A 26,690-nucleotide genomic window follows, 5' to 3' on the forward strand; every position below is an offset into this window, starting at 1 on the left:
ATGTTTGTTTACTAATAATTTTTGATCTTTTAACTCCACCATTCCAGATATCTGAAAACTCTTACCTGCAAGTTTTAAAAAATTATTTTTTTTTTCTTTTATCCCCACTGTTTGTTTACCTTTCTTATCCCTCTGCAAAGTTCCCACCTTTCTCTAACAACCTCTGGATCTTAATAATTAGCTAAAAAAATATGCCTAAAAAGCAAATAGAAGCCCTATTAACTCCCAAACGTATCGCTTGTTTGACAAGTTTTCTTAAATACAATGGATTTATTTTTTCTTTATACTGAAGCAGTGCTATTCTCTGATTTAATGGCTACCTAGAGAATTAATTATAGAGGAGTTAAGCCTCATATACAGTAAGTGATTGGAATTACAACATTTTCCTCCCACTCTTTGTATGTTCAAAACAAACAGATATTACACACTATATAAGAAAAACCCAGTATGTATCTTATTAATGTAAAAGAGTCTGAAAAAGCTGGTTCAAATTCAGAAGTAGTGCATGAAGTAGTATGAGCTAGGCTCATGTTTTTTTGTATTCCCTTGACAGTTCTGTGTACTTCATAGCTATAGGTCTACATTGACTTAATATATTGCACTAAAAGTAGCACAGCACTTAATCTGTCATTAGCATGGCTGCTAGTGACTTTGGTGTTATGTATTTACCTGCAGTTTTTCATAGGGGAGTGTATATCGGGTGAGGACAGTAGCATGCATGCAGCCAGGAAGCACGGATCAATGACGTAAGTGCTGCAAGCATCTCTTAAATTCATGTTTTGCAGAGTATCAAAGAGAGGATACCTTCAGATATGAGAAAGAATTATAAACAATTGAATGAAATGTGGAAGAGGAAAGTAAACTGTTTTCTTGCTATAATAGCAAGAATAAGGTGAGGATACCTTTAGATATGAGGAAGCATGTCCGCTGATCTTGGAGGAGGTGATCCTTGAGTATTAACCAGCTTTCTTTGGCATCTCTTCCTTTCAGGCCTTTATTCCATGGTACTCCAGCAAGCAGATCCCTCAAGAGGCTAAAATCTGCTCTCCTAAAGTCCAGTCTAGTCCAGCATAGAGAAATTGCTGTGTGCCCTCCTCTCTGCCTTAAGGGACCTTCTAGCACCTCTCCTAGCTGGATCCTATCACTTGGAAGATATCATCAACACATTCCAAGAACCTCCTGGATTGCTTATGCTTTGCTGTTAAGCTCAGTATCTCCAACAGATACTATGTTTGTTGAAGTCCCCCATGAGGACCAGGGTTTGTGAATGCGATGCTGTTCTTATCTGTGTACAAAAGACCTCATCTACTCTGCCTTCCTAGCTGGGTGGCCTGTAGCAGGCTCCCACTATAGCATTAACTGCCCCTGCCCCCCTTTAATCCTGACCCATCCTTTACCAGGCAAAGCTCCATGCACAGCAGCTGGTCATTAACACAGGGTGACACCCCCTTCTCTTCTTCTCTCTCTGTCCTTCCTGAAGAGCCTGTGTCATTCCATTCCAACACTCTAATCATAAGAGCCATCCCACCACATCTCTGTGAGGCCGGTAAGATCACAGACCTGCAGGTATGTGTACATTTCTAATGCTCTTGTTTATTCCCCACGCTATTTGGGGTTGCGTAGAGCCATTTAAGCTGATCCTCTTATGAAGATGACTGAATGGCTGGAGTGGCTGAAATTCCTTTGTGCTGCTTTTTGTGTGCTTCCCTGCTGACCTGCAATCCCTCTCTAGGCTCTAGCCACCTCTTGCTGGCATCAGCATCAAATTGGTAGGAGTGAGATGGATTGTAGGCTCCACTCCCCCAGCAACTTTAGTTGAAAGCCCTCTTCTCCAGCTTTGCAAACCTATGACCAAAGATGTTCTTCCCCTTCTCTGACAGTTGGACCCTATTAGCCCCTCCGTAATAACTATTCCCCCATGCATAAAAGGGTGGTTTATTTCCCATGCATAATAAGGTTATTAATGTTAAAATATGTTCTAAGGGTCAATTTAGAAGCAAACTTGGTTTTGCAAACCCTAGCTTTTCAAGAAGAACTGGGATATTGCATTCACTTTTTTTTTTTCCCCCCTTTTTTTTCCAAAAGACTGAAACAGACTTGGTGGGAAGCAACTGCTATGAAAATACGCACATAAAATCTCCAAAGAATCCCTCTGTTTAATAATGATGTTACAAAATATGGGGCCAATGCACACCTTCAGAACAGCTTTAGTCAGATATCCCCTGGCCTTTCCTTCCAACTTTTGAAAATATTTGCTCATTAACTTGTTTTTGCAGTGTCATAAACACATATTTTTTTTCCTCAAAGGATAACGTCCTGTAGAAAAATGTATAAATAACAAAGTGTTTGTATATTCAGCCACACAGATCTCAAATTAATTCTTTGATTTACCTTGCCGAATGAATTTTTTTTCATGTTGCACATTGTGAAAAGTAATCTTCAAAATGGTTGTAACTTCAGTTCAAATATCACCTTGAGAACAAGATGATTATCCAAACTATCTACATCTCTTGATGTGGAATTTAAATCTCACAAGAACAGAGAGGTTAATGAAATTTCTGGGGCATTCTTCTCAGAGGTCAGAGATACTGTAGTAACATTTTATCATTATATTTGATACTTCTATTCCACTTGGATCTGAAATTATAGTGGAAAACACAAATGAAATCTTATGTAAAGGCAAAAAAAAAAAGTTGACCTTCACTTTTTTAAGCATCAAAAAGCTCCCTTCAAGTTCAGATAATTCTCATTTTATTGGAACTGGTTTAATTATTTTTTCTCAAACAGCTTTATGAATTCTTACACTTTTTAATCACTTAGAACAGATGTTTTAGGAGCCATGAAAAAATTAGATCAGGAACCTTGAAAGATGTTTACAAAGAAGTTGCCAGACAGGTCATTTCTTGTAATACCAGAAAATCTTCTTGTAATGAGATGTCTTGAAAAAGAAGAAACTAAAAGCATGCTACATGAAAATTTCTACAACCTGCAGAAATTTACCTGAAAGCTCCTCAAAAAGAAAGTGATTAAGCATCCTGAAAGACTGAATTTGGCACCTGTGGAAAGCAGTTTAATAAAAATTAATAAGATAAAGATTTTGAGATTCCAAAAACCTCTGTTTTAAACAAGAGCTAAAATGTGAATGTCTGTATTTGCTATCATCATGTAGAAGATGTGATAATATTCAATCAACCAAAATGTGTTTTTTGTCTTATTTAATATTTTTATTATTATTTTAAAATAGTTTTCTATGAATCTAAAGCAAAAGAGATATAAAAGAGTTTGGGTTTTTTTAGCTCAAAAAAAAATCACTGATTTTTTGGCATGTTTTCAGAATCATCAATGCATTCAAAAAACTGTTAGAGACAACACTATATCAATACACTCTAATGCTGATACACCTGAAGTTTTGGTTGAAAATTGGTTCTATCTTTTCAATTACACCTTTTCTTTTACGGCTGACTATGATTCTTCTGCTATGTTAAACTTACTTAGAGAGAACTTACTTACTTACATAGAGAAAATTCAGTGTTGCAAATACATTTTGAATTAGATTTGAGCTTTCAGGTCAAATCTGGTAAAAGTTGTAATGAACCTGGACAAGATTTTGAGAGTTAATGTTGTTAACTTAAAATGACATCCTTATTTTCATGGCATTTCCTGATATATTATGTACAAAATTTTTTCATTTAGTGAATAAAACCCAAACTGATTTTTCCTATATATTGTGAAGAAACTGAATGTGGAGTAATTGGTGAAGAAGTCAGAAACAGAAAAGAATCAGCTTTATTTTATGAACATACCTGATTTCATTTCTGTTATGTGCAACCTTCCAGCTGCAATCCTTGGCCTAGTTAGTGAACTTCTTAATCACATACTTAATTAGCAAGCAGTGAGATAAGTGAAGGTGCCTAACTGTATGTGTAAGGACCTGATGAATTGAGGTCTGTTTTATATTGAAAATATGCACAGTCAAATGTCATCATTGCATCAAGGCTATGCTCTTGCAAGAATACTCAAATTATTTGTCTACTAACTATGCTTTATGTGGAAGCAATCCCCTAGTCCCTATTTCAACAGAAAATGGTGATTGTAAGATTAAAAACTGCAGTTGGATACCTCCAGTTGGTGTTAATTTGTTTTTGAAGGCAAGTCAGTGTAGGTTGAGTTAAAAAGAAAAGAAAAAATAAATAGAGGATGAGAAAGTGACTAGAAAAATCTAAGGGAAATGACATGCTTACACAGAAATGCTTCTGTTCTCTTCCTTTAAACATCGAGTTTCAGGAAGGTGTGATTCATTAAAAATGGAGATTATTTCACTGAATTTATTATAATACTGTACCTTTTAGAAGTTTAAAGAAACAGAAATCTGATAGTGACTTGCTTATTATCTTCTAGTATGACAGACAGGGGCACTAGGTCTAGCTCTGAAGATGGAGAGAGAGTGGAGAGAGGGACTAAAAAGAATTTCATTTACATTTTTCATTAGAATTAGAATGTAAATAGCTCTCAGAGCATAAGACAAAATTAGATAGTTGTATTTACACACCAGCTATTTAGCTGTAACTGATACTGTATGATAATAAATGTATTGTGTCTAACAAGGAAAAATTTCATTCGAGTACCTTAAAGAGAATAACATAAATCCATAATGTATTTTTATTTTTGATTATGAATATATGTTAAACAACTGAAGCTACACATGAAACTTTGATTTGTATAGTAATAAATGTAAGTAAACTTGTACTTTAAAATTACACATATTATGAAATGCGGTATGTGTATTCATTTATCTATTAGAAAAAAAAAACATTTATTCTGTCTTCTAAGAGATCAAAAACATCAAAAGTAAGTATGCTGAGAAAGTACCAGGAAAAGTTGTTCAATCTTAAAAGGAAATCTGGTTAAGAATTTCCTGTCAGTAAAAGGAGTTTTATCAGTTCTTGCTGTCCATTCTCTAATTAATTGTCTCTAAATTATCCAACTGCCCTTTAAGACATAGAGGTGAATTTTCACATTCTAGCTAAAACATACTTGATTAATTTTCTTTCACATAACTTACATCTCAAACAATTTTTGCTGTAATTGAGGATGACAGATATAGAGATATCTAATACTAATATTTACATAGACCGTGCAAATACTTTTCAAGAAAGAGGTGCAATTATAATAATTTATTTAATATCTTACTTCTAGAAGGATTGCCTTAGTAAGCCACATAAAACGTTTGTAGCAGCACATATGGATAAAAATATTTGAACAATTTAAAATACTTTATGGTATCTGAGTTCCAAGATAATAGTAATCCACTTCTGTTTCTTTAATAGATTAACAGTGATATATAGGTGGCAAAAAATAGATCAGCACTGAAGGTATGCATTATGTATTTCCATATAAAATGTTTCTAAGTGTCTGTCATTGTTACATTGAATTATGTGTAAGAAAATAGTGGTGAAAAAATTAAAACAATAATTGAGCTTATTGTTAACACTTCCATGATTCAGTGGATATTTAATATATCCATAGAGTTCTGAAAATGTTAAGTTTTATTTATTTATAAACTCGTTTTTCTTTTATGCTTTCCATTTCAGCTTGGCCACACTTCTTAGTACAGCTGCAGATTCAGGTCATGAGCACTGTTATTTTGCTTATATCTGGTGGATGAAATGAAATGAGACATGCTGTTTCTGTAATCTTGTGATTGCTAGGACAAGGCCAAGCAGCTGGGGATAGCAATAAGAATCTGGGTGGTATGTAAATAAATGTGCTTGAAGATCTAGTTGATGATGCTACTTTAAATGTGATTCACTCTTTCAGTTTGCTTTTATTTCCCATTTTCTGCTGAAATGCTTGAAAAAATTAAAAATATCAAAAGTAACAGAATTTGATTCACTTTTAACACTTGTGAGTAGGATCTGAAGCTTGGGGGCAGACGTATGATGTAAGATGGCGCCACCTACAGTGTGCATGCTGCACAAGGATTTCCAGAGCAGGCCTTCCAGCTGCCTATGCGCTTTTATCGGGGAATCTTCCTTAACTCACAGCAGAAAATTGCACATTGCTCTGGTCCTTTCTTGAAGGTTAACTGTCCAAGGGTTGATGTCTCATCCTACAGATTGAAGATGCACTTATAAATGCCTTGCTGACAAGATCTTCTTACAGTTGTATTTTAGCTTCTACGTAATGACATGGGTATTAACAGGATTTTATCAGCACATAATGTTAAACAAATGTGTAAGTGTTTAAAGATTCAGTGTTGGAAATATTACAAAAGATAACGCACTTTCTATATAAAATACTGAAGAGGTTGTAAACAAAGCATGGAAGAGGTGAAGGAAAAAGAGTTATTTGAATCCATTACTCTTCAAGTGCTTGATGTTGCATTTCCTAGGCCAACAGAGTGGGTGGACTTTTTTTCTAGTATATCTAATTAAGTATTACATGATTACAAGCACATATTTCAAAAAATGTAATTACACACTGTATTTTATTTGGTGATAAACCTGGGTTAAAAAAAAACTATTAAAAAAGAAAAAGAATTCCTAGCCTGACTCTAACTCAGGGTTATACCTCCTGTCACAATTGGATCTTTCCTTCCCTCTGTTTTTTTCCCATGTAGCTGTTTGTGCGACTGTGCTGCAAACCAAGTCACTGAAGTTGACCAAATTAAACATATGTGGTTTTGGTAGCATCTTCCTGTGTGTATGCATGTGTGTGAGCTCAACAAAACTGTTTTAGTGACTGTGTTTGAAGAGTGCCCTATAAGCTGCTGTGCTGGGAAAACTGTGTGTAATACTCTGAAGCACAGAGAGAAGTGGAAGTGCAACACTGTACTTCTGATCCATGCTGCTGGAGATGCCCTCAGGACGGCACAGGGTCAGCTCTGCCACCCTGACCCTCCTCAGCTCCTGCAGTTCTTGCCACCTATACTTGCCATCCTGCATAAAAGAGAGATGAAATGTAATATAGCTCCAGTGTTCAAAGCCAAAAAATAGCACGTACAACATACTACTGTGGTGTTACTGCTGAGTCCTGATCTGGTCTAAACCATTAGAAGCCAGTGCCTAATATTATGAGATTATATATTATATTAAATTTGGATAGTAGATATATGCTTATTAATTCACCTCGGGAATTACAGACCAGTCAGTCTCACCTCTGTGCCTGTAAAATCCTGGATCAGATTCTCCTGGAAAGCATGCTAAGGCACATGAAAATCAACAAGGTGCTTGGTGACAGCCAGCATGGCTTCACTAAGGGGAAATCCTGCCTGACCAATTTGGTGGCCTTCTATGATGGGGCTACAGCACTGATGGACAGGGGTAGAACAGTTGGTATCATCTACTTGGACTTGTGTAAAGTGTTTGACACTGTCCCACCCGACATCCTTGTCTCTAAATTGGAGAGACATCAATTTGATGGATGGACCACTCGGTGGATAAAGAACTGGCTGGATGGCCACACACAAAGAGTTGTGGTCAATGGCTCAATGTCCGGCTACAGACCAGTAACGAGTGGTGTCCCTCAAGGGTCAGTGTTAGAACTGGTCTCGTTCAACACTTTTGTCAGTGTCAGGGACAGTGGGATTGAGTGCACCCTTAGCAAGTCTGCCGATGACTCCAAGCTGTGTGGTTCAGTTGATGCACTGGGAGGAACGAATGCCATCCAGAGGGACCTGAACACGCTTGTGAGGTGGGCTGATGCCAACCTCATGAAGTTTAACCATGCCAAGTGCAAGGTCCTACACCTGGGTCGGAGCAATCCCAGGCACAGCTACAGGTTGGGCAGAGAAGAGATTCAGAGCAGCCCTGCGGAGGAGGACTTGGGGGTGCTGGTTGAGGAGAAAATGAACATGGGCCAGCAGTGTGCACTTGCAGCCCAGAAAGCCAACTGTATCCTGGGCTGCATCAAAAGAATTGTGACCAGCAGGCTGAAGGAGGTGATCCTGCCCCTCTACTCTGCTCTTGAGAGACCTCACTTGGAGCATTGTGTGCAGTTCTGGTGTCCTCAACATAAAAAGGACATGGAACTGTTGGAACAAGTCCAGAGGAGGGCCACGAGGATGATCAGGGGGCTGGAGCACCTCCCGTATGAAGAAGAGAAGGCTGTGTGGAGACCTCCTAGCAGCCTTCCAGTATATGAAGGGGGCCTATAGGGATGCTGGGGAGGGACTCTTCGTTAGGGACTGTAGTGATAGGACAAGGGGTAACGGGTTAAAACTTAAACAGGGGAAGTTTAGATTGGATATAAGGAGGAAATTCTTTCCTGTTAGGGTGGTGAGGCACTGGAATGGGTTTCCCAGGGAGGCTGTGAATGCTCCATCCCTGGCAGTGTTCAAGAATAGGTTGGACAAGGCCTCGGGTGATATGGTTTAGTGTGAGGTGTCCCTGCCCACGGCAAGGGGGTTGGAACTTCATGATCTTAAGGTCCTTTCCAACCCTAACAATTCTATGATTCTATGATTCTATGATGATGCACATACCAATAACATGTACACACAAACTAATTTTAGTATTAGAAAAAGATATAGCAAGGAGGCGTGGGGAACAGTTTAGAAGGTCTAGAGGGTTGCTGTTAATACTCTGAGATTCAGAGCTGCAGTTTTTTAGTTGTACTATAAATTCCCTTAATTCTGAAGAGCAATATAATTTTATATGATTGATCTGACTCTTTGATTTGTAAAAGGCTTAGGAACCTTTAACTTCTAGTAATCTTAAGGACCTACATATTTTTTGTTTCTGTAAGGTGATTTATTAATTCTTTACATTAACCATCTCGTAGGATGTCTCTTTTGGAGAGGTTGGTGGGTTTTTTGTTTTTAAAACAATGTACAGTTAATTCCAAGTTTTCCATAGTTTACCATGTAATAAAAAAATTCACCATATATACCTTAAACAGATCGAGTTTTTCCAGTTTATTAAAATAGTAACTATAGTAGTGACATGACCCTTTCAGTCTATTTCTCTTTAAACTGAGAGTTGATTTGGTCCCAGATTCAACTTTCTTTTATATCTGATGTAGCTAACATACTTTCCCTAAAGATTTTGTGTCTTTGTTATGTTCAGCGTATTTCACCAACAGTTATAATACCACACTACTCAAAAAAAGATAGGCTAGTTGTATTGGAAAAAACAGTTAAATAATCCTTTTAAGACCTGGCAAGACCCACAAACATATAAAATTATTTCAAAGATGGTAATAATCCATTCCATAGTATAACTTTGGGTACATCAAAACATTTAATTTGCATAATACAAACACGAGAGCTTATATTGTCTTTTTGCATGTTACAGTCATGGTTTTCCCCTCCCCAAAATCTATGCACAAGCACACTATCATCTTTTTCTTTCCCACTCAATTTGTACCCTTCATTACAAAGTATCATCTTTAGCCTGCCACACAGTCATTTCTCTGCTCTGACAGAACAGAAGAAAGAGCAAAGGGGTAACCAGCTAAGGAAATCCCTGACACCAGTCAACTGGCTCAATAGAGTTCTGCTTGCAGAGAGAACCAAAGAAGATGAATTGTTTGCACAGAAGGAATCGACAGAAAAGGTCAGAGAAGCTGCAGAAAACTCACTAGACTTTGTCCTCTCAAAGCTGGATGAGAACTGCTATGCAGATCTTTGAGGACATAAATCTGTAAGGCACCAAGGCAACAGCTTTCAGAGGCAGACTAAGCCATAAATTTTACAGAACCCCTTATCTATCAAACAGTAGTGAAATAACAAAGGGACAGAGAACATGTGTGTGCTATAGAAGCCGTGCATAAGGTCTGGTGCTTACTCTCAGGATACTGATTTTTCAACTGTGTGAGAAAACATGGTTCTTCTGGATATTTCTCTTGGCAAAGCAAAGCACAGCTCTATAGGACTGATAATAATGTGCAATGCAGCTAAAATAATTTCACTGGATGAAAAGTTGGAAGAGTCAAGAGGGCAGTAGTATTATCATTTCACAGACAGCACTCTAGACATTTTGTAACCTTTTTATTAAAAAAAATGTTACATCAAATACAAACCAGGCAACATGACACTTGTTGATCTGTTAACTGTATGGGAAAAAAATAAAAAAAATCAAAAGTCAAATGAAAATGCCTGTTGTTTAATTAGCATTGGATAAAAGCTTGTTTGCAGGTAATTAAAACTCTCTGAGATAACTTTTTGTTTTTGTTGTTGTCCTTACATGGAGAAATTCTTATAAATAATTTGTCAGAAAAAGAGTTCTGTCCAAAATAACTGTTCTAGTTTCAAAATATTTACCTGTTAGTGATAGGGGAAACTACAAATACTTTTTAGGTTTTGTCTTTGACAAAGGTTTAGGTTTGTTCTTTGTCTTTGAAAAGACAATAGGATAAAGATCTAGAGGAATCTGCCTGGTTTCAATGAACATTTGTATTTAATGAGTAGTTTCTCGTAGTTTCTTGCTGTAAACAACACTGTATAGCATTTGGGTTACTGTTTCTTTATTTCTAAGAAACCAGAAATTAACATTTCAAGCCACGTTGGACAGAGTCTTCAGTGATGGTCTAGTGTGAAGCAACACTTCAAGCAGCCAGGACACAAACTGGCAGGGTACCTAATACTGCTTGGCACAGTCTGAATATGCTTTGTGTCCACCATGCCAAGGGTGGTGATGTAGCTGGCTTATACTGCCCTACATTTATATGGGCAAATACAGTCATGCAGATCTTGTATACCTACTTGCTTCTCTGGTAGAAGTATCAGCTATCATATCTAAACTTCCTTAAGGTTAGAAATGCCAAACTAAGCTTTCCCAATAACTCAGACACCCACAGCTGATAATAAGAGAGATATTATTAATGAATTAAGCTAAGCACAGTATTTAACAATATGAACTACTTTAATGTTTCAGAGTAAACCTTTGTTTACATTAAATTATATTATACATTCCATTCTTCATTGCTTTTGAAACATTATTTTTTATTCTCTATGGCTTCGGTACTTGTAATAGTGATGACCTTGAATTGTGTCTTGCTTGTTACAGAAAACTGCACATGCAAGCTAGTTAATGGGTATTGGCGCAGACATTGTCAGGGTGTTTCAGATGTCACGTTACTGTGATATGGATTAACTCAGCAATCAGCATTCAACAATGTATAATAAGTGCTGTAACAATGCTGGCAAATTGGCTTTGAAAAAAAAAGTAACACACTAATGTGATTATTAGTCAGAAATTTCTAGGCATACTTCACATGTTGTAATTACTGAATGTCTTGTATGTGTGGATGTTTCCATAAGACAGTTTGTCACACTTCAACACATTCTAAGCAAATGCCAAGTTTGGCACCAAACACTAGTACAGTAAAAAATGATGTTTCTCTCTTGCTAAAAATTGCATTTCCTAACTCTCAGAACATATTTCCATTGAAATTTCCTTTGTTTTATGTGCAGCATCTTATCATCGAATGATTAGCAGATGTTGTTAACAGTCCTTGCTAGTTGTGTATTTAAGAGCCTAGTCATAAAAGAGACATGTACGGGTATGCTGACTTTCTGGGGAGGTATGTCGCTTTCCAAGGATTGTAAGAATTTCAGAGGCAAGAACAGAATAGACCTGAGGCTGACATGCAGCAGAAAATAGGATAAATGACATATAAAAGTGAGGAGGTGTCTAGTGAATTTCAGTAGATCTTAGTCTAAACTTAGTGGCTGCTACAGAAGTAGCAAAACTACTTATATTGAAACAGTGCTTAGATATAAGCATTTCACAGTCATTGTCTTGCAGCAAATTTTGTTTCAGTTATCAGGTTCCAAGTTTAACACAAACGTTCCACACTTGGGAAAGAAAACTGCACTGCAAGTAATTCTTGGCCAATTCGTAGACACTGAATGCCTTCCTCAGGCTCTAGTCCGTGTGTCTTCCTTCAAGACACTGCAAATTATCTTCTCTAAGTTTCATTCAGTCTGAAACATTTAATGTTTCAGTTAGTGGGTTAGCATTTGCCTGCATTCTGGGACCAAAAATTATTATTGCACAGCTAATGATACTTGTAGGGGTACGACATTTACCATCAAACCACAGAGGCCTATTAGTTGCCATCATACTTAACTTTTAAGGTTCTTGTTTCCAGGTTGTTTTTTTTCTCCATATTCTGTACTGCTTCCATACCTTCATTTTATTTCTCTCCCAGCTTTTGGTAATTTCCACATCTTCATGGTCCCTCTCTCACCTTTATATTCCTTCATATTCCTGGCATCTTGGAACATCTGTTATTGTTTTGCCTCGTTTAACTTCAGCATGTGTATTTCTTCTGCTGCTGAAATTAATCTAAAAATTAATGTCTTGATCACAACCCTACTGAGGGTATGTGGAATTGTACCAGAAGCATATCTTTAAACGTAGGCCTGTTCATTTTCCAATATTTTTAAAACTGGCTTCCCTTATTAAATACGAAATTTATTTTTTATAAGGGATTGTTCAATATGTCTAGAGTAGAATGTAAGGTTTTTTAGCTTTGTTCCAGCTCCAGTTTCTCAGTTATTAATTCTAGTAAATAATTCTACCCGTGTATGGTCTTATTCTATATCTGTTGTCCCTATGTTTTGAGCACTTGTTTCTGGCAAAATGTCTTAGCATGTTCTTCTAAGAATAACATTTTGGTTGCAGGTCATGTGCTACTGAAATTACTTTTATGGGGGTTGTGCAGCACTCCCATTTTTCCCTACTGTTTGATGCATTTCTATGTGTTGTTAGCCTTTCCTTAATCTTTGCTTTTATTTGAAATTTGAGTGTTATAACAGTAGCAGATATAGCTTTTTTTCAAATGATTACCTCAAAATGATAGGATTATAGCCTCAAAGGATTTTATAATGGGATTAGAGGGTATGTACCCTGACAGTTATCATACAGCATCTGCTTTGTACCTGCTATATTTGATGTGTGGCTTAGCCCTAGGCCTAGCCTTAGGTGAGTGGTGGAGGGGGCACTCCTGTGGGAGATAAGACATATGAATTTCAGCTCATTTTGCATGAAGAGGGCACTGACTTCGGTTTCCTTAGAAACTGCTGTAATCTCTAGTCTATTTTAACATTTCTTTCTCCTCCTTTGACAGGTTTTAAGTGAAAAGAGTGAACCAATTTCCCATAATCAAAGGAGTTTAAGGGCTGATGGAAGGCTGTGAATTCCACTTTCACATAAGCACATAATTTGGACTGCACTTAAGGACATAAAAGAAGGAGGCAACATTGCTGATCTATGAAATTTTTTATTGGCTGGTGTCGTGGTTTAAACCCAGTCAGGTAACTTGTTCACTCACTCCCAGTGAGTGGTGCCGAGCTGACAACAATCAAGGTCCGTGTCCGTCTCCCCCCCCCCCTGCACCGGGGCTCTCCCCTTCCCCGCTCCCGGAGGAACGGGGAGGAGGATCGAGAGAGTGCAACTCCTACGGGTTGAGACAAGAACAGTCCAGCAACAAATCACCACCGCTACTATCAGCTAAAACAATGATAAGGGAAAACAACAAGGGAAGAGAATACGATACCACCGGCCAAGAAAACGAGTTCCACCTGGAAGCTCCTGTCCTTCCGGGTAACTCCCAGTTACCCCCCACCCCGGGCATGACGTGCTGTGGTATGGAATACCTCCCCGGCTAGCCCGGGTCAGGCGCCCCGTCTCTGCTTCCTCACAGCTTCCCCTCCTCCCTGGCAGAGCATGAGCCTCACAGAGTCCTTGGTCAGGGTAAACATCACTTAGCAACAACCGACAACATCGGCTTCACCAACGCTGTTCTCAAACTAGAAGTCAAAACACAGCACTGCACCAGTTAACACAAAGGAAAAAACATGACTGCTACTGCTGAACCCAGGACATTATCCACCCCTTATTCCATACCATTCACGTCGTGCTCAGATCCCACATTTTCAATACACCATCGCTCTCCCACATATATACATCCATATACATACAGACCAAGAGGAAAAGATCATTTTCTTAGTGCATGGACCAATCCCTATAATGCTGCCGAGTCCATTCGGTCCATGATGTTCCAAGTTCATTCTCTGTTGGGATGATGGCTGGAGGGAAGTCAGGGCCAGTCGCTGGTGACCTGGAGACATCTAGTTGATGGGCTATAAAAGCATTACACAGCAGGCAACAGTATACAATTGAGTTCACTGGCTGTTTTCCCCTAAAATCAAATCCCCTTGAGGTATACATCGGACTTCCCCATCTTCCCGCATTACCCACCAAGTATATCCAGGTCCCTGAGCAAAAGCAATCCCACGAGTGGGTTTGCCTTTACCTGAAGCAGGAATAACCCAGACTGTCTTCCCCAGCAAATTCTTCATATGCACCACAGGAACTTTGTCCCCCTCTACAATATGTAAAAGTTCTGACTGGGCTGGGCCAGCCCTGTTGGCAGATCCTCTGGTGTTGACCAACCAGGTGGCCTTTGGTAAGTGTGTATCCCAATGCTTGAAAGTTCCCCCACCCATCGCTCTCAGTGTAGTTTTTAACAGCCCATTGTACCGTTCGATTTTCCCAGAGGCTGGTGCATGGTAGGGGATGTGATATACCCACTCAATGCCATGCTCTTTGGCCCAAATATCTATAAGGTTATTCCGGAAATGAGTCCCATTGTCTGATTCAATTTTCTCTGGGGTGCCGTGTCGCCACAAAATCTGTTTCTCAAGGCCCAGGATAGTGTTCCGGGCAGTGGCATGGGGCACAGCGTATGTTTCCAGCCACCCGGTGGTTGCTTCCACCATGGTAAGCACATGGCGCTTGCCTTGGCGGGTTGGTGGCAGTGTGATATAGTCAATCTGCCAGGCCTCCCCATATTTATACTTCAACCATCGTCCTCCATACCAAAGAGGCTTTAACCGCTTGGCTTGTTTAATTGCAGCACATGTTTCACACTCATGAATAACCTGGGCAATAGTGTCCATTGTTAAGTCCACCCCTCGGTCACGGGCCCATCTGTATGTTGCATCTCTGCCCTGATGGACTGATCCAGACTGCACTGGAACAGGGGCAAGCTCCAGAACACCTGCAATACATTGATGACATTATTGTGTGGGGCGATACAGCGGAAGAAGTCTTTGAGAAAGGGAGGAAAATAATCCAAATCCTGCTGAAAGCCGGTTTTGCCATAAAACGGAGTAAGGTCAAGGGACCTGCACAGGAGATTCAGTTTTTGGGAATAAAATGGCAAGATGGACGTAGACAGATCCCCACAGATGTGATCAACAAGATAACAGCAATGTCTCCACCAACTAATAAGAAAGAAACGCAAGCTTTCTTGGGTGCAGTGGGGTTCTGGAGAATGCACATCCCAAATTACAGTTCGATTGTAAGCCCTCTCTATCATGTGACCCGGAAGAAGAATGATTTTAAATGGGGCCCTGAGCAGCAACAAGCCTTTGAGCAAATTAAACGCGAGATAGTTCATGCAGTAGCCCTTGGACCAGTCCGGACCGGGCCAGATGTAAAAAATGTGCTGTACACTGCAGCTGGGGAGAACGGTCCTACCTGGAGCCTCTGGCAGAAAGCTCCAGGGGAGACTCGAGGTCGACCCCTCGGCTTTTGGAGTCGGGGATACAAAGGATCTGAGGCCAACTATACCCCAACTGAGAAAGAGATACTGGCAGCGTATGAAGGGGTTCGAGCTGCTTCGGAAATGATTGGCACTGAAGCACAGCTCCTCCTGGCACCCCGGCTGCCCGTGCTGGGCTGGATGTTCAAAGGCAGGGTCTCCTCTACACATCATGCAACTGATGCTACATGGAGTAAATGGGCTGCACTAATTACACAACGAACTCGAATAGGAAATCCCAGTCGTCCAGGCATTCTAGAAGTCATCATGGACTGGCCAGAGGGCAAAGATTTCGGAATGTCACCAGAGGAGGAGGTGGTGCGTGCTGAAGAAGCCCCACGTTGGGCGCCAAAAAAGAACTGTCGTGGTTTAAACCCAGTCAGGTAACTTGTTCACTCACTCCCAGTGAGTGGTGCCGAGCTGACAACAATCAAGGTCCGTGTCCGTCTCCCCCCCCCCCCCCGCACCGGGGCTCTCCCCTTCCCCGCTCCCGGAGGAACGGGGAGGAGGATCGAGAGAGTGCAACTCCTACGGGTTGAGACAAGAACAGTCCAGCAACAAATCACCACCGCTACTATCAGCTAAAACAATGATAAGGGAAAATAACAAGGGAAGAGAATACGATACCACCGGCCAAGAAAACGAGTTCCACCCGGAAGCTCCTGTCCTTCCGAGTAACTCCCAGTTACCCCCCACCCCGGGCATGACGTGCTGTGGTATGGAATACCTCCCCGGCTAGCCCGGGTCAGGCGCCCCGTCTCTGCTTCCTCACAGCTTCCCCTCCTCCCTGGCAGAGCATGAGCCTCACAGAGTCCTTGGTCAGGGTAAACATCACTTAGCAACAACCGACAACATCGGCTTCACCAACGCTGTTCTCAAACTAGAAGTCAAAACACAGCACTGCACCAGTTAACACAAAGGAAAAAACATGACTGCTACTGCTGAACCCAGGACAGCTGGCCTATGCACTTCCCTGTTTTGGAAGCTGATTACTGTGAATCCTACCCCTGGGCACTCATGTTTCTGTTCATTTTACATTGTAGTGAGGCATCCAGCTCTGGTTCATAAACTACCTTCACATGGCTGGAAGCTGAAAAAAAATAACAAACCCCATCATCAATACACATAGTTACTTTTGAGGATCTGAGATTTTTTTTATTTGGCCTGTTGGAAGTGCAGACAGGACTTAATATGTATATATTTTGGATCTAACTGTCCCCAATCAAATTAGGAGGTATAATACGTTGAAAATCTAGTTAGTGCCCAACCAGCTTCAGCAGTCCATGTGTTAGGAGTTCAGTCCTCATTTAGCAGAGATTCTAGGCTTTCACTTACCAGAGTGTTCTTGCATAATAAAGACGAAATTTTAAAACCACCTAGACATTTCCAAAATGAAATTAAAATTAGCTGCTTTTTTTTCCTAATTTTTTTTTCCTAAAATTATTATTTTTTTTTTTAGTTACTACTTCTAAAGAAATCTCTCTTTTTAGGAACTGATGGGATACTTCCTCAAAAATACGCGTTTTGACAGCTACCTCCAAGTAATAGCGGTATTTGCAGATAATTTCTAGATACTTTCTATTTGCTATCTGGTTTAATGGAGCTCTTGTACATTACCTTTTACACTGCATGATGATCTGTTGTGATAGGGGTAAGTGAAGACTAATTTCATTCCCTTAGATTCTGAAATTTATCCAAGTTGGCTTCACAAAGGCCTCTGTAGGGCTGTACTTACTTGGTTAGTAAATGACTGTTTTCCTCAAATTTTGGGAAGCTCGCTGAAAGTCAGTTTGCAAACTCGCCTGTTGTGTACCTAGAATGCTTCTCAAACACAAAGTAATGCCCTGATTTTAATCCCCCCCTCACAGAGATATTTTAAACCTGACCCCTTCTTCTGTGACCCAGTTCACGATCAGCAGGGAAATACTCAGTAATATCACCTTTAGAAGTGAAAGAGAAAAATCCAGCTACTATATTTGTGCAATCTCAAAGCTGGGTAGCAAATCACAAGGAATCATTGTTCCTCCTGTATTGTGTTGTTTCCTCAGTTGCAATTCCAGGTAAAATTTTCTTAATTGCCTCAAATGTTTAAGCATATAAATCCCACTTTTCAACATGGAATAAAAAGTTAATCTCTTTCCGTTCTTTCCCTAAGCATGTAAGAGAGATCACAATTCTCCTGTTTATCAACTTTTAGATTGTGATTTTTATCATGTATTTGTAAGTATTTGGTGTAATAAGAAATGAACTTTCATTGGGGCCTCAGGCACTGTTTTAATACAGGTAATAAGCAATAATTATTGTAACAGATGTTGCCAGCTTTTAATTCTATTCTCAGGGAACTTCAAACTCCTTTATTTGAGAATGCAATTCTTCATCAGGAGTTTTTATTTATTTGTCTCCAATAAGCATTTGGCTCCTTTTTGACAGCAGATATTACACCACACAATTTTTATTCCTTTAATGTTTCAATCTGATCTTTTTTTTTTTTTCTTTTTTTTTTAAGACACTTCTTTACTTTTTTCACAGTTTTCTAAATATTGGTCTCCTTTCAAGCTATACCACCCTGGTCGTCTTCATGCTAGCATGTTCTCAGAACTGCATTTTCTCCCCCTTGGGACCTCTCAGCGTCTCAAAGATGCAGCAATAACAAATTATTTGAAAACATCCATCAATTAATTATACTTACTTATAAAATAGATTCAGACATTTCATCTACTTCCTAAAACTTATTTTTCAAATCCTATTGAAATAACCCAGCGTTCTCTTTGAACTTCGCTAAACTGGTTCTTTAATGTCACACCTATTAATTTGATTTCTCATAATGCACCACCTTCTTTGGATGCATACTCCTTGCTGATATTAAAGCTACAGCATTCTAGGCTGCTTTGTGAATGTATTGTGTTATTTCTCAGTTTAAACTGCACCTTATTGCATGTCCACTTCTGTTTTTTCTTACACTTCCCTGGCCCTTCATTTGACATCAAAATGTTATGAATTTTGCATTGACTCTTGACCCTCTGTGGCTTCTTACAGCAGATGAGTAATGAGAGTAAATAAAAACTAATTTACTACAGATTGGACCTTTATTCTGTCCCAAGTTTTCCCTCAAATATACAAGTGTAGCTAACTCCTAGACACTGCAACAGGATTAGTAAAAGAGTCACTGAGGAGGGAATATTGCTATTGTGGTGAACGTGAGATTCAACTCTTGCCTCTGAAAATAATCGTGCATACGAGTAAGTAGCTGGGTATTGGCAGATGTGGCCTCAAAGAAGGTCATATTTAGTTTCCTCCTTGCTTTTGTTTTGGAAAGAATGAGGAAATATTTAATTATTTTTTCTGCAGTGGTTCACTTGCACTTGGCGTAATATGTATGGAGACTGCACCAAGATCAGAAAGCAAGTGGGTTGTGTTAAAAATAACAAGGAAAACTATCAGCACAGTTAAGAGTGGATAACTGCAGAAGTCAAATGGATAGATTTTTTTGTTATCCTAAGCTTTCAGAAGTTTTTTGTGGAGGTGTGCACTATATATAATGTAACTCTTGGATCACTACATTGTAAATTCCATAAACATTTAATAAGGTATTGAGAAAGTATGTTGGGAGCTACTGAACCAATAATAAGAAGAGAGAATGAGCTAGAAGTACTGGCCAAAAAATCAGTTTGACTAAAAAAATTTTGATTAAGAGAACAACCTTTTAGATATATTAGATTGGTTTTTGGAATTACAACTTTATTTTCATTGCTTGTTCTACAAGTTGGTCATATGCATTTGTTTTTACATAGAAGGCTGTAATTCCTTGTGCTCATGTGTGCGGCCAGTTTTGAAAGACACAGTGTTGTGTTTAGGTAGAATGTTGAATGTTTAATGATTTCATCTAATACAACTTTTAATAATAAGAATTCATCATAGAATCAGTGTTCAAGCAAAACTGGAATAAAATTAAAAAATATTACTTCATTTATAGAATACTAGAAATAACATTTGTGATTTTGTCCTTTTGCTTTGAGTAATTCCCTATCCATTGCTTTCTGATTTCTCAGTCTTTTTAGTGAGATTGTATTGAGTTCTCTAACCAATGTATACCACTATCTCAATCCATAGAAGAAAACATTGGAGGCTGGCAAAGAAACATACAAACAGGTTAAAACTGAAAGTGTATGCTAGGACAGACTTTTCTTAGCTTAAAATGAGCATGATAAAATCATAGAATAGTTAGGGTTGGAAAGGACCTTAAGATCATCAAGTTCCAACCCCCCTGCCATGGGCAGGGACATGTCACACTAAACCATGCCACTCAAGGCTCTGTCCAACCTGGCCTTTAACACCGCCAGGGATGGAGCATTCACAACTTCCTTGGTCAACCCATCCCAGTGCCTCACGACCCTCACAGTAAAGAACTTCTTCCTTATATCCAATTTAAACTTCCCCTGTTTAAGTTTTAACCCGTTACCCCTTGTCCTATCACTACAGTCCCTAATGAAGAGTCCCTCTCCAGCATCCTTATAAGCCCCTTTCAGATACTGGAAGGCTGCTGTGAGGTCTCCACGCAGCCTTCTCTTCTCCAGGCTGAACAGCTACAACTTTCTCAGCCTGTCTTCATAAGGGAGGTGCTCCAGCCCCCTGATCATCCTCGTGGCCCTCCTCTGGACTTGTTCCAACAGTTCCATGTCCTTTTCATGTTGAGGATGCGAGAACTGTACACAATACTCCAAGTAATGCAAGCAGTATAAAATAGTATCAGCTAAAAATATATGCCATTCAGAAAAAATCCCAAACAAACCAGCAACTAGATTTACAGATTTTGACCCTATGATACACAAATAATGTATTTTTATTATACTTATACTAGGGTGCCATTCTAATGAAAGATTTTACTTATAAAAAAATGCATGTAGAAATCAAGAATTACTCTTTCTTCCCATCCATTGAGGATGTCTATTAACATTCACTGAAATTGTCCTTGTCTAACACTAGATTAAGTAGGAACTGAATCCCGAATAGTTTTTCATTTCTGAAACCTTCAGTTTCATAAAAAATGCCACTTAGCAGACTTCTTTGTTCTTTATCTCTCATGTATGCTTCTCTGTATTCTGCCACATGCAGATGCATGATGGGGCACTGATATCGTCTGTCAGGAAAGTTTAAGTAGCTGGTACTGTCTAGTTTGTTTTTTTCCCTCGTTCCTTCCAGCCTTCCTTCTCATCTTCCTTTTCCATCAACTGTTGATACTGAATATAGTTCTCCAAGAAGGACAAAAGGAAAATGCTCTGTTTGAACCCTAAACTATAAGCAAGATGAGTGGTCTATACAGGATGTCCTGAATGCTGGGGCTAAGAAGAAGTTACCTCTAAGAGCTAATTTACATGAGAAAAGATCATCACTGCTTTCCTCTGGAAGAGTATAATGCAGCCATCTCTAAACTAGAGATCTAGGATTTGTTATTTGTGGTTGGGATGGCATTCAAATGGATAAATTTGTCTAATATTATCTCTGTTTAACAAACTTAAATTGCTCTAATGGTATAGAAAGTCATCCTTCCCCTGGTAATTTGTTGCTCAATGAAGCCAAAAAAAATGGTTTGTACCATGTCCGCTTTTGAAGGAGAAGACAAAATATCACTGAGGTTATGTCACCGAGGGCGGAAAAACAATGGACATACTGTGACCTTTCCATTCTTCATTCCTTGGTAGCTCTCCTTAGAAAGTATTCGGTGGGTGGGTGATTATAGGTACATGATGTACAAACTATGAGATCGGAGGGAGGCAAATAAAATCAGCAGTCTTCAACTGAAATATATGTTACTACTAGTAAAATCCCCTAAACTACAGGCAGCTTGAAGTATGTTTATGTTCAGATTATAGATTTATGACTTACTCTTTCCAATATTCATGAATGCAGAGGGTGCCTTAGGCATGTTATTGTAACAAAGACTTGAAAGTGGCAATAATTGCTTAACACTCTGAACAACATAATTATATATTTTTGAGCATTTTAGCAATTGATTTAAGGATGTACATGTACATTAAAAAAAGCAAGTATGGCCTTTTCAAAGAGTAGAACTGCTCTTTCATCATTTTAATTTGAAAGCTGGTTTGCCTCCAAACAAACCACATTGCTTTCATTTTACATACATAGACATTTTACATGTCTTATTGTTAATAAGCCCCATGTAGTATAAGCTTAAAAGTTTAATCAAACTAAAAACCGTGGTCCACTGATGTTCTATAGACATGCTGGGTTTACAGCTGTTACAAGAAGAAATGTTCCCTTTGCATCCACAGAAAGTCAAATTAATTATCATGCAGTGAGCCCTTCTCAAGAATGGAATTGCTTGGGCAGGCTTTAAATATGTTATGCAACTGTAGTACCATCACTTGATGATTTTTGTTTTGATTTGGTCTTTTTAACTGCCTTTGTCTGGTCTTCTTTGTCAAGACACTGCAGAGAGTATTTAATTTAAAAAAAAAAAAAATTAATTTAGCATTCAAAGATGAGTATTTTTGAAATAAAAAATAATTCCTCAGGCTTTGGTGTAAATCAAACTTTTATTTATAGATTATTTAAGAATGGCAAATGTTCATGGAAAGGTTTGAAAATATTTGACGTTAATAGACTATGTTTATGAAAATTTTTGTAAATGTTTGGTCTACATTATTGATGGTTCAGTTCTTCCTCAGTAAAAAAAAAAAGCATCGGATAAGAAGCAGATATTAAGTGTGGTTCTGATAGTTTCTAATTATTGGGAGAAGCATATTATGATGCAGATTAGCAGTGGAAAGGGAAGGAAGGAAGACTACAACATAATAATGTACCTAGTTTAGGGATATTGAAAAACTTTGTAACTATCATATTTAGTTCTGTACTTTTAACCTGAAATAAAATATTTAGGAATGCAAGGGGAGGGTAATAGTTGTATCTTTCTATGAGGGTTATTTACTGTTGTAGGGGTAAGGAATATATGCTACATTCTAGGAAGGTAGGGGTAAGGAAAATGAATGAGGTTTCAATGTTGAAAGTTGTAAGCAGGAAAACAGTTTTTCTTTCTGCATAACTTTCCAATAGCTGTAACTTTAGCATCTCTGGAACTAGTAAATTGTTGTACAGGTTCCTGTGTAGACTGGCTGACTTCTGCCAGCCACTTATACAAACACACACACAACACACACACACGGATGCGCGTGTACAGGCGCATAATACCAGGGGCCTAGAAAAACTATCCATGTCCTCCAGTTTTTAAAATGGTCTATGGAAAGAGAATCCATTCAAATAAATGGCACCGTAAATATTTCTGAAAAAAAGTTCAGCAAAAATAAATGTTTTCAGTAACCAAAATACCTTAAAATTTCAAGTTAAATAACTTGAAAGAGTTATATGAAATGGAATATTTTCCTCAATTCCTGTGCATGCTGGTAGATACGAAACCATCCCATTCCTAACCCCTTGGATTCTTAAAATATATGTTAAAGCTAAGTGGTAAATCTTATGTATCTCCGTGCCATCTTGATAAACTCTTATTGCTAAAGGGTTTAATAATAATGTAGATTGTAACAGCTGTTAAATTCAGTATTCTTTCCAAGTTCAGATGATTAATTTTTCAAATTTTATTTCTAAAGGTTTCCAGTTAATTGTTATGTGCTTTAATTGGGCTTCAGTATGTTCATCGTTTGATCACAGTGCAAGCAGCAAACCATGCTTGGATAAGTCTTGAGTGTGCCTGTATCTTGATGGATTGTATCTATGACTGTCACTCCCTTGTCCAGTTATTAGGATGGTGCAAACCGCAAACAAACAGAACCTAACAGTGCTTCTCCAGATCTATGCTGTGTCATAGCTTAAGCACAGTCTTGAAAAAATGGAAAGAAATAATAACCCCATTGCCCTGATATCATTTAGTCATTAGTCACCTAGGTAAAAGCTGAAGCTGAAAAACAATGGTGTTGAAGTTAATTTGCATTCTCAAGGTGTTTCATGAGATAATTATATCCAGTTCATATGTCTTCTAAAAATTAGATGGATCTTTTTTTCGCATGCCTGTTTTCAAACTCAGAATAAAAGTAGGAAAATTATTGCACCTTCTAGCTTGCAATAATATGAACATGTTAGATTAGCTACTTAATCTTTTATGCAGTGCTGGTATTGTGAGATTATTCTGAACAATGTTTTCCTCATTTAATCATCTTTGTTGTAGACCCTATTATGGTCATACTTGTTCAATTTATTGTTAGTCATTATATTAACATGTTAGCACCCTTACCATTAAAATGAACTCCATATAACTGAATGTGGAGTTGTTGGTTGTTTTTTTTTCTAATTTCTGAAAAAGTCTACAGCTTTCAGTATACTTTGGGAAATCAGAAATACCAGTGCAATAGCCTACTATAGAAGAGTTTGCTATAGCGTATGACTTTCTAAACCCACACATTAATCTTGCCCTGATTATTTATATACCATAACAGTGGTTATTCTATCCATATAAATGCTTCTCCTTTACTTATGTTTAATTTATGTGTCCAATCACTCATTCTAAGTGATATATAAGGAAAGGATTATTTCTGATTATTTGTGATTAAAAAGATTGCTTTAAATAATTTTAAAATCTATCTCTTTGGTGTTAGCTAGTAGCTCCTTGCTCCAGCATTACAAGAAAAGGGAACAGTTGCTCATTATTGAGCTTTTAATTTATTTTATTATTGATTAATAATTATTCCTCTTTTTTGTCATCTTCTATTTGTACTTCTGCAATCTTTTCAGTCCTCCATTCTGCTCGAGCAACTCCATGTGTTTATCTATTTTTGCAACCATTAATTGAAGTTTTTATTTCTGACACTTTTTTGACATGTTTTTTTTGTGTTGGTAAATCTGTTTCAGTAAATTGCACATGCATGCATATCAAGATACATATACACCGACAAAACAGAAGTATATATGGTTACACATGCAAACACTGCATATGTGTATTCACATACATGTGCATATATAAAAATATGTCTGTATACATGTGTGTGTGCATACACATATATATGTAAATGCACATATACAAAATATACATGTATATCATATACTTTTAAAATACGTTAATATATTTGATGCTATGTATTATAATGCTGTAAACACTTGATTTTTTTTTGTCTTTTATCTTATACAAAAATGTTATGCTCCCTTAATTTCTTTTTCTTGAAATACAATTCTTTTGTAAGAAAGATACATGTATCTCAGGAAATGACATTATTGATACAATAGAAAGCATTTCTAGGATTTCTGCAGAATACATAGTTAGTCACATGCAGCTTATGTTATAGACTATCCAGAAGTTTATTCGGCCTTTCAGAAAGCAAAAATACTGCTGAGGTGAATTAAAAAAATTACATTTGAACTATTTTATTCTAAAAAAATAATCTGTCATATAGCACTTGTTGTTCAATTTCATCTCAACAAAAGTGTGTAGAGATTTATTGAGATTAAACAAAAATTAAAAGTAGTTTAATATTTGAAAGACAGTCCTTAACCTGTAAGAGTAAAGCTTCCTTATTTCTAGCTTACCAGTAACTCAAAGTTTACACTATTAAATTGTACCTCACCATAATTTTGATCTAAACTTAGTTTTGCAAGGGCAGTTGGATCTTTCTCAGTAAAAAAAGAGTCTTCTGAAAAGAAAGCTTTCATCTCATCTTAAAAAAATGATACTGGAGAAAGATTCCTAGAGAATTTGGTCATCCTAGTATTTGACATGGCTTTGAAAATCTCAGCCTGTATATACATTATTATGTATATGCAGTTCTGTATATACATTATTATTGATTTTACTGTTAGGTGGGTGTTTTTTTTGCTTAAGATTCTGATAAAACTGGAGCAGATATGTTCACCAGATAATATCTTTACATAACAAAAGGCAAACAATGTTGATTTTATACTAAAATTAAAATTAAAATTAAAATCAAAATCAAAATCAAACAACTATGTTTTAATATTTATATTTTATGCATTTTTTCAATATCACATACAGTACTCATTCATGATTTATCATGTATTTCTGTTGTTAAAAACTACTGGAGAGTTGAAATATATTCATAAACACAGATGCATGTAAGCACAGAATAATGTGTATGTATAAATATATTTGCATATGAATATATAATAGAGGTTGTGAAACAAGTTATTTTGGTCATGAATTTTCGTTGTGAAATGAGTTATTTTGGTCATGAATTTTCTGTCTTTGTTGCCTGTCACATCTACTGTCACTAATATAATGTGCTTTGTGTAATTTTTAGTTGAATGTAATTGCATCCATTGTCACTGTGTTTCATGCCAAAGCCTTGTCCGTGCTTCTAAGAAGCTTACTTTCTGACCACTTTAAGGGAGCAATAAGTAGAATATAGTCTATGTAACAGCCTGAAATACAGAGATTAACTGAGAAGTCAGAAGACACTAGAGTTACTAAAAGATCCATTCTTATCAAGGGCAGTATTGATTCAGGGTGTCTCAGTTTCTGTAGTAATATATATAAAGGATTTATAGCCAGATATTGTATTAAATCTTATTTGTTAGCTTTATAAAGCTACTCTGTGTACCCTTTGTGTATATACACCCTGTGTATGTGTATACATATACTCTGTGTATGTGTCAGAATAAAAACAGGGGTACAGTCTGCATGAAGTAGAAAAAGAAAGTTCCCACTGTGGCCACACCTTGTCCTATATACTGTTATAATTTACACATACATGAGTTATAACTCTTTTGAACCTTCTAACGTTTTTTTACTTTTAATAGAAAAAATCTTATTAATATTTCTGATATTCATATTAGCTATTTTTAAGTTACATATCTAAATATCTACGTGTTGTGGTTTAAACCCAGACAGACAGCTTGTTCACTCACTCCCCCCCTTTCCTCCCTCTTTCTTTCCTTCCCCCTACTCCTGGAGGGATGGAGAGAAGAACCGAAAATAATGCAACTCCCACGGGTTGAGATAAGCACAGTTTAGTAACTAAGGTATAATACAAATCACTACTGCTACCACCAATGATAATAATGATAAAGGAAATAACAAGGGAAGAGAATACAACACCTCAGCACCCGCCGACTGATAACTCACCCCCCCAGCCCGACCAAGCACCGACTGATACCTC

The sequence above is a fragment of the Pezoporus flaviventris genome, unplaced genomic scaffold (genome assembly GCF_033815535.1).
Source record: "Pezoporus flaviventris isolate CSIRO_AGI_PZ_B2104156 unplaced genomic scaffold, CSIRO_AGI_Pfla_v1 ptg000007l, whole genome shotgun sequence".
NCBI classification, from domain to species: Eukaryota; Metazoa; Chordata; class Aves; order Psittaciformes; family Psittacidae; genus Pezoporus; species Pezoporus flaviventris.